General features: G+C 40.8%; 1 long non-coding RNA gene across 1 annotated transcript in view; it reads left to right on the top strand.

The window, feature by feature from the left end:
* The first annotated feature begins 1,027 nt into the window (after window positions 1–1,027).
* The window catches only part of LOC121924129, a 73,813-nt gene continuing 65,518 nt past the window's right edge, over window positions 1,028–9,322 (top strand). Inside the window, exon 1 of the long non-coding RNA XR_006102530.1 lies at window positions 1,028–1,099. This is a non-coding gene — a long non-coding RNA (uncharacterized LOC121924129). The remainder of the gene's footprint in view (window positions 1,100–9,322) is intronic.

The following is a 9,322-nucleotide window of genomic DNA, read 5'->3' as shown; positions in this document are numbered from 1 at the left end:
GAGTTGTAGCCCAGTGATCAAACCACTAGATCACACTGTCTCACTAAAATGTGTTTAGTTAATCATTAATAAGTTAAATTGGAACAAGTGTGGTGGTATAGAGGTTTGACCATTGGACTATGATTCGGGAGACCAGGGTTTGAATCCCAGCTCAGCCAAGAAACCCACTGGGTGATCTTGGGCAAATGACATGCTCTCAGAATCAGAAGGTGGCAATATTAAACCCCTTCTAAAGAAACCTGCCAAGACAATCACATGATAGGTTCACCATAAGTTGGAAATAACTTGAAAGCACACAACAAGAAACTAAAAATAATCTAATTCTATTGCAATTTATATTAGCAGGTGAAAATATTAGCTATTACTTTTATGTTAAGTTTTCATTCAATTTTCACTGAAATGCTTTCATTAAAAGCCTTACTAGAACAAAAATGAAGAACACTACCCATGGTTTGAAACTCATCAGCCATGAAACCTGTACATTATTTCCATCTCCTTGATCAATATAAGAAAAGCAGGAAAAAGAGGAGGACCAAAACTAAACAAGGAGGGGAATAAAAGGAAAACCTCCCATATTTTCTTCCACTCTCTCTCCCTCTTCATTTATTTATTTATTTATTTAACTTTCCTCTCACTCCCAGATGGCTTTTTGAAGCATTCCCTGCATTTTCAGACAATCACTTAATACTTAGCCTTTGCTTAAGCATAAATGGCTAGACTCCTCTTTTTCTTCTTCAGTTGTGCATGTTACCAACAGAGATTAGTGCCCTTTCTCTGTGGAGCTGTCAGTGTAAACGTGACACAAGCTATTAACATTCTATTTGTAAGTGGTCGGCAGCTTCCCTTGACATTCTTGTAAAAAGGCCACCGAACCCTGCAGTGTGTGCTGTTTTCTCTGAGATAATCCATTCCTGTCTTATTTGATTGGCTAGTGACATACAGTCTGTCAGAATTACTAATGATCCTGTGCAGTAATACTTTAAAAGAGAGAAAGAGAGGGAGGGAGAAAGAAAAAGAAGGGGAGGAGGAAACAAGACCAGGTTATGTCACATTGATTATGCCATGATGTTCTTCTGTAGCACTGACACAAATCTTCTGTGTGAGTATGATGTCCCAGTTCTGAGGTATCCACTGGAGTTAAGAGACTAAAATATACTTTTAATGGCTTGGTAGTTTCTTCTTCAGACAGGCATGCAAGAACTGGGCTGCGTCTTGTACCTTGTAGTTTTCTGTCTGAATAGTGCATGATTTGTAATGCTCTTGATACAAAATTTCAAGACATAAGTCAAAACCCTCTTGATGTCTTATGCATGTGTAGGTTCTCCTTTGGAAGCACTTGAACACATTTGTTTGATGGGGCATACCTATATTCTGTTCAGAGTTGTGGTGTCAGAGTTCCATATACGTGTGATGCCGCACATGTGGATGTGCATCTGGTTTTGTGTTCCATTGCACATACTTTTATGCGTTCAGTTGCTCATTCATCTGCACAACATTGCCATTCAACCAAGGAGTTATATAGCACAATCCATGTCTAACTCTACTTCTAGACATTTACATTATGCAACTCTGATGTGGGATCTCAGCCTTTGTTAATCTACAAAATATGCTTTTGCACACATGGATATCAATGGTTATTGTCATTTTACAGATAGGCAATTGAGGTTGAAAGATTATGACTTACCAGAGGCAGGGCTGGCCCAAGACATTTGGGACCAAGAAAATTGGGATTTGAACCCTGGTTTTCAGAGTCAAAGTCCAACACTTAAACCATTCTGCCATGCTGGATCCTTATGTGGAATATGAGGAATGTACTTCCCCATATTTATGGGTTGGTGTTGTCATTTAAAACTGGCTGGTTATGGGACTGTTGCAGGAAGTTGCCAGAACATTTCTAATACTACTGTTGTGCATTTTGTGTGGTTTTATTACATTGTCAGAGCTCTTGTAAGTTATGTTTTTTTCAGTGCCCAGATTTCCACAGCTAGTTGTTGTTTTTAACTACATTTTCATATGATTACAAGATTGTCCAACTTTATGTTAGTTCAGTATGAAGCGGTATATAAATGAAGTTGTTTTTTGTTTTGTTTTGTTTTATGTTATTTCAAGTCAACTCAGGGAAATGGAGACAGAAAAGGTAAATACTTTTTATATTATTTTAATATTTATATTATAAAACAGTTTATATTCAGAGCCCTCTGCTCTAAAGCCAAGACTATGCTTGTGGCAGCACGATTTTGCTTTCATCTGCTGCTTGCAAACTTCTCAGTATGCTTGTCTAGTACACACACATTACACAATACAAGCTGATTGTTCCAGTATTACTTGAAACCTTCCATACTAGCCCTTTTTGAAAGAATCCTGGTTTCCTTTATTTTTATTTGCAGAAGAGGAGATTAATGGGGCACATGATAGCTCTTTTCAGATATCTGAAAGAGTGTCATGCAAAAGATGGAGCAGACGTTTTCTATGAATGATTGGGCTAGACCCATTGGGTAGCAATGGAATGAAATCAGATGTAAATCAAATATGAGGAGACACATTTCTAGCAATTTCTAGCAATTAGAATTATTTAACACTAGAACAGAGAGTCTGAGGAAGTTGTGGCCTGTTCAGTGGAGGGAAGCATGCAGTCCTACAGATCTTGAAATGTAGTTCCCAGCATTATTTACTACTGGCTATGATGGCTGGGGTTGCTGGGAGCTGCAATCCAATAAAAGGGAAATCTGTATGCTATGTACCCTTGAATCAAATAGGCGGATCGCCATTTCAGCTGCTCCAACTGTTTCAGTTTGGCAAGATTAAACCTGCCCCACTTTTTCAGTTGCTTTTAAAATGTCCTAGTATCTCTATCCTCCTTCCACCTTCCCCCTTTGTGCTCAGCTTACTTCAATTGCAAAATTAGTTTAAAGTAAAAATAATAGAAATTTGTATTCAATTAACTCAGCAGGGGAAGAATCTTCACTTTCCCAGTATGATTAGGTAACAGCAAACTGCTGAAACCTCTACTTGTTTGTGTTTTCTTCCTCATCAATAATTTTTGCGTTCGTGACCTGTCTCTGATGTTGCTTGGCCACATGTGCCCTGATTTTCATCTAAGAGATTCTGTAGTTTCAACCCATATTTCAGATGCTGCATTGAGCAAGGAGATGGATGGGGTGATCTCCAAATTCCATTTTTAGCTGTAAGATTTTGTTAACCCATAAATTATTTTGGGGGAACTTTTGCAGAAGAATGCTTTATGGAAAGCAGAACCAGAACTTGGAAAAATTATTTAGGGGAGGGCTATATCAAGAATCCCAGAACCAGAATGACTACTGACCACATTGATTATGGGAGCTGTAGTCCCCAAAAAGAACTGTTCCAAGCTGTGAACAGAATAATACTCATTTTGCTTATAAACACAACCAGATTCATACTAACTCAAATTTGTAAAGGTATCTGTCCCTGTCTCTCACACACAAACTTCTCTATCCTTGTCTCCTTTTAACCTCTTCACTCCTTTTCTCAGCCCTCTCTCTTTCTCTGCTTTCCTGTCCCTTATCTTATTTTTGAAATGCTTTAATGAGGCTTTTATATGGTGTTGATATTTTTTCGTCACCTCGTATAAAACCTGTTAAAAGAGCTGAAGCAGCCTTTCTCCTCTGTAAGAGGGTTTACACTTGAAGCATGGCTGAAGAAGATTGCCCTTTAAAAGTCTTTTTAAAATGCTGTTAAAGAAACAGTAACTTTATTAACAGCCTTTAGGACAGGATCCCACTAGGACCGTCTTCTCTTGTGGCTCAAGTAGAAAGAAGACTGTTAGGCTTTTAAAGGCTTTTAAAAGATCCTGTTAAAATTAGTGTCAAGATCCCAAGCCTTTGAAATGGCTCACCCCCCTGCCATTTGTAAAGTGTGTGCTGAGGTGCCAACTTCACAGTGATGACGAGATGGCATAAATTAGAACCTGATTTGCTCTGGAAGGAATTTTGGACTCGATACAAAGGATGATTCTTATCCTACTTCTCTCAAACATGTATGACACACCTTTTGGCTCAGAAAAAAACAACAATAACAAATTTATATTCTGCCTTTTCCCAAAATTGGGATTTAGGGTGGCTTACAAAATAATAATAATAATAATAATAATAATAATAATAATAAACACCAACAACATCAATTAAGGAGATCTTGTAGCACCTTTGAGACTAACTGTGCAAAAGAAGATATAGCATAAGTTTTTGTAGACTTGATCTAATGTATCTGAGGAAATAGACTAAAACTACAAAAACTTATAACTTCTTTTGAACAAATAGTAGCAAAGATGTTATAAGATTTTTTTTGCATACTGATGTTCCAGACTAACACAGCTATATCTCTGAATAATGACAACAACAATAATTAGACTTTCTTACCTGCCGTTCCCTATGGACTAAGGCAGGGAAGAGCAACCAATTAGACACATAATACCAATGAAAAGCAGTTTTAAAACAAATAAATATTAAAATAGTCAATACGTATCTTAAAATTTGTAATATATATTAAAAAATCTGGAACAAACTGGTGTTTACTATTGTTTGAAAGTTGGAGAGCATATCCAGGTGAAGAGTCTGGCAGGTAATTCCACAGTCTGGAGGTGGCTGAACAAAATGTCCTATGTGTAACAATTGTCAGCTTATATTTGGTTGACTGAAATAAACATTCCCCAGAGGACCTAATGGACAGGCAATAACATACAGGAGAAGGTGACACAATACAGCTACAGAGATGCAAAAAGTGAACATTAACATGTAATTAAACTATTTTCAGGTATTTAAACAATTTAATCATGCAATTAAAAAGTAGAATCATATAATCATAGAATCATAGAATCATAGAGTTGGAAGAGACCGCAAGGGCCATCCAGTCCAACCCCCTGCCATGCAGGAAATCCAGATCAAAGCATCGCCGACAGATGGCCATCCAGCCTCTGTTTGAAGACCTCCAAGGAGGGAGACTCCACTACACTCCGAGAAAGTGTGTTCCACTGTCAAACAGCCCTTACTGTCAGGAAATTCCTCCTAATGTTGAGGTGGAATCTCTTTTCCTGCAGCTTGCATCCATTGCTCCGGGTCCTAGTCTCTGGAGCAGCAGAAAACTAGCTCGCTCCCTCCTCAATATGACATCCCTTCAAGTATTTAAATAGAGCTATCATATCACCTCTTAACCTTCTCTTCTCCAGGCTAAACATCCCCAGCTCCCTGAGTCGTTCCTCATAGGGCAAGGTTTCCAGACCTTTCACCATTTTAGTTGCCCTCCTTTGGACACGCTCCAGTTTCTCAATGTCCTTTTTGAATTGTGGCGCCCAGAACTGGACACAATATTCCAGGTGGGGCCTGACCAGAGCAGAATATAGTGGCACTATTACTTCGCTGGATCTAGATACGATACTTCTATTGATGCAGCCTAAAATCGCATTGGCCTTGTTAGCTGCCGCATCGCACTGTTGACTCATGTTCAGCTTGTGGTCTACTTGGACTCCTAGATCCCTTTCACATGTTGTCTCCTTAAGCCAGGTGTCTCCCATCCTATATCTGTGCATTTCATTTTTTCGCCCTAAGAGCAGTACCTTACATTTCTCCCTGTTGAAGTTCATTCTGTTAGCTCTGGCCCAGCTTTCTAGTCTATTCAGGTCATTTTGAATTTTGATCCTGTCCTCTGGAGTATTAACTATTCCTCCTAATTTAGTGTCATCTGCAAATTTGATAAGTATTCCCCCAATTTTTTCCTCCAAGTCATTGATAAAGATGTTGAACAGTACTGGGCCAAGGACAGAGCCCTGTGGGACCCCACTGGTTACTTCTCTCCAGGATGAAAAGGTGCCATTGTTGAGCACCCTTTGGGTTCGGCCGGTCAACCAATTACAAATCCACTTAACAGTTGCCTTGTCCAGCCCACATTTTACAAGCTTGTATGCAAGAATGTCATGGGAAACCTTGTCAAAGGCCTTAGTGAAATCAAGATATACTACATCCACAGCATTCCCTTCATCTAACAAGCTGGTAATTTTATCAAAGAAAGAGATTAGGTTTGTCTGGCATGACTTGTTTCTCTGAAACCCATGTTGACTTTTTGTGATTATGGTATTGCCTTCTAGATGTTCACAGAGTCTCTGTTTAATGATCTGCTCCAGGATCTTTCCTGGGATTGATGTCAGACTAACTGGATGATAATTGTTGGGATCCTCTTTCTTCCCCTTTTTGAAGATGGGGACAACGTTTGCCCTCCGCCAGTCGGCTGGGATCTCTCCTGTTCTCCAGGAGTTTTCAAAGATTATTGCCAATGGCTCCGATATTACATTTGCCAGTTCTTTTAATACCCTTGGATGGAGTTCATCTGGTCCCGGAGACTTAAATTCATTTAGATTAATAAGGTGTTCCTCTACTATCTCTTTACTTATTCTGTGCTGAAATTCCCCTATTCTGTCCTCTGCTCCATTCTCCTCAGGTTGAGCACCCTTTGCCTTTTCTGAGAAGACTGAGGCAAAGAAAGTGTTGAGTTATTCTGCCTTTTCTCTTTCTTCTGTTAGCATTTTGCCATCTTCTCCACGCAGTGGCCCTACCATTTCCTTCTTCTTCCTTTTGCTGCGGACATATCCAAAAAAGCCCTTTTTGTTGTTCTTAACCTCTCTAGCAAGCCTGAGTTCATTCTGTGCTTTGGCTTTTCTGACCATATCTCTACACTTGCTAGCTATTTGTTTGAATTCCGCTTTGGTAATTTCCCCATTTTTCCATTTCTTATACATGTTCCATTTAAAATTTAGCTGAGCTGAAAGTTCCTTTGTCATCCATCCTGGGTTCTTGCGACACCTCCCATTTTTCTTTCTCACTGGAACTGTTTTAATTTGTGCCTTCAGTATCTCCCTTTTGAGAAACTCCCATCCATCTTGAACTCCCTTCTCTTTTAGTATTCCTGACCATGGGATCGCCCCCAGTATTTCTCTAAGTTTACTGAAATCCGCTCTCCTGAAATCTAGAATGCGTGTCTGACTATGCCTGGCTTCTCCTTTCCATTGTATAACAAACTCCAGGAGAACATGGTCACTTCCACCTAAGGATCCCACCACTTGCACTTCATTAACCAAGTCAATCTTGTTGGTTAGGATCAGATCTAAAATAGCTGATCCCCTTGTTGCCTCTTCCACTTTTTGGACCATGAAATTGTCTCCAAGGCAAGTGAGGAATTTACTAGACCTTGAGGATCTGGCTGAGTTTGACTTCCAACAAATATCAGGGTAGTTGAAGTCACCCATCACTACTACATCTCTCCTTTCTGAGTGTGTGGTCATCTGTTCTAGAAAGGCATCATCCAATTCCTCCGTCTGACTTGGGGGTCTGTAGTAGACTCCCACCATAACATCCTTGTTGTTTCCCTGCCCTTTAATTTTTATCCAGATGCTCTCCACCTGGCTTCCAGGATTGATGTCCTGGATCTCTTCACTGGTGTAAATATCTCTGACATATAGTGCTATTCCTCCTCCTTTCCTGTTTGGCCTGTTTCTCTTGAAAAGGTTATACCCCTCTATTTCCACATTCCAATCATGAGACTCATCCCACCAGGTTTCAGTGATGCCTATTATATTATATTTGCTTTGTTGTACTAGGAGTTGAAGTTCATCGTGCTTATTTCCCATGCTCTGTGCATTAGTGTAGAGGCATCTAAGACCATGTGTTCCCTTTACTTGCTGCTTGTGCAAGTTCTTTTGCCTTCCACTGTTGGGTCCTTGCACTGTTTGTCTTGTTCCCTCTCTGTCAGTTTGACTATTTTCTCCAGCCTTTTGGCCTTCCAGAATACTGTCTCCCTCCCCCACATAACTCAGTTTAAAGCCAGTACACTGATTTAAAATAATATAAAATCCTCTTAAAAGTCAATTGTTTAAAAATCATCTGTTTTAAAAAGTCTGTTGGAATAAAGGGAGGGGGGAATTCTGGCCTTCCTGGGAAAAGATTTCCAGAGTCTATAGGCTGCTACCAAGATGCCTCTGTCTCGTGTGCCAACCAACCATGCTTATGAAGATAGTGACAGAGAGAGATCTCTTATGTGGATCTCGGAACCTGAGCAGGCTCTGCCATATATGACTTTAAAGAACATATCTGACACTTTGAAATGGAAAGGATCAAGATATATATATATATATATATATAGAGAGAGAGAGAGAGAGAGAGAGAGGAAAGATATTCAGAGATAAAGTGAAAAATACATATTAAAATTGGTCTTGGACTCTGGGAGACCAGGGTTCAAATTGCTGCTCAGCTGTGAAGATCCAGCTTGGACAACTCATGCTCTCTCAGTCTTTGAGGAAGGCAGTGGCAAAGCCCCTGTGAATATATCTTGCCAAGAAGACCGCAAGAAAGAGTCATCATATGTAGGTAAGCACTTGAAGACACATTATAACAGCAATACTAACATAATTTAGTGTTAACTGTGAATTTTCATGCAGTTTTTTAAATTTAAAAAAAAATAGATTTAAGAAGAAATGTGAAAATGGACCATGCCGATTCACCCAGTCCTGGCCTATAGCTTGTCTTTTCTTCTGTTTTCTTTAATTTTATAACTGAATAGTAGGGATGGAATTAATGTTCAAAAATATTTGAAAAACAAATTTTCTAACTGTTTAGCAACTCTGATGAGAAGAATCCTGGACAGAGAATAGCCTTCACAATTTGGAACTTATTATCTGCAAATTTCAAATGTCTATGGCGGGTTATAGACCGCCCATTTGGGGCAGTCTGCACCCGCCCCTTTCCCCGGTGTATCGGGGCTTCAGTGGCCAGAACGGCAGCCGCTGAGGCCCCAACCCGCCGCTTTTCAGGCTGCGGGGAAGCAGCAAAACGCCGCTTCCCCGCAGCCTGAAAAGGGGTGTCCCTGGGGCTTGAAGCCCCAAGGACACCCCGCGGCGGCGGGGAGAAGGAGAAAGGGGCCGCTTGGCCCCTTTCTCTTTTAGTCCGCTGGGCACAGCCGTCTGAAGGCTGCGCCCAGCGGATTAAACCAGGAAGGAGCTCCGAAATGGAGCTCCTTCCTGCTCGTGTTCAGGGCGCACTAAGCACCCTGGCGTGGAGCAAGGACGTCACATCCGCGCCGCCCTGTGTAGAGGCGGCGCGGCCATGACGTCCTCACAACGGCGGCCGTATGGAAGGGCCGCCGCCGTTTAGTGCGTGACGAGCACGCACTAGGGTTAGGGTGGTGCGGAAGCACCGCCCTTTTGTAACCCTAGTGCGTGCTCGTCACGCACTAAAATGCTGGTCTGTAACCGGCCTTTGTTTTGAGATAATAGCATATCCTTTGCAGGAAACATGTTATGTGC

This window comes from Sceloporus undulatus, chromosome 2 (genome assembly GCF_019175285.1).
Source record: "Sceloporus undulatus isolate JIND9_A2432 ecotype Alabama chromosome 2, SceUnd_v1.1, whole genome shotgun sequence".
NCBI classification, from domain to species: Eukaryota; Metazoa; Chordata; class Lepidosauria; order Squamata; family Phrynosomatidae; genus Sceloporus; species Sceloporus undulatus.
The sequence above is the reverse complement of the archived record's forward strand: the minus strand, read 5'-3'. Positions and strand labels throughout refer to the sequence as shown.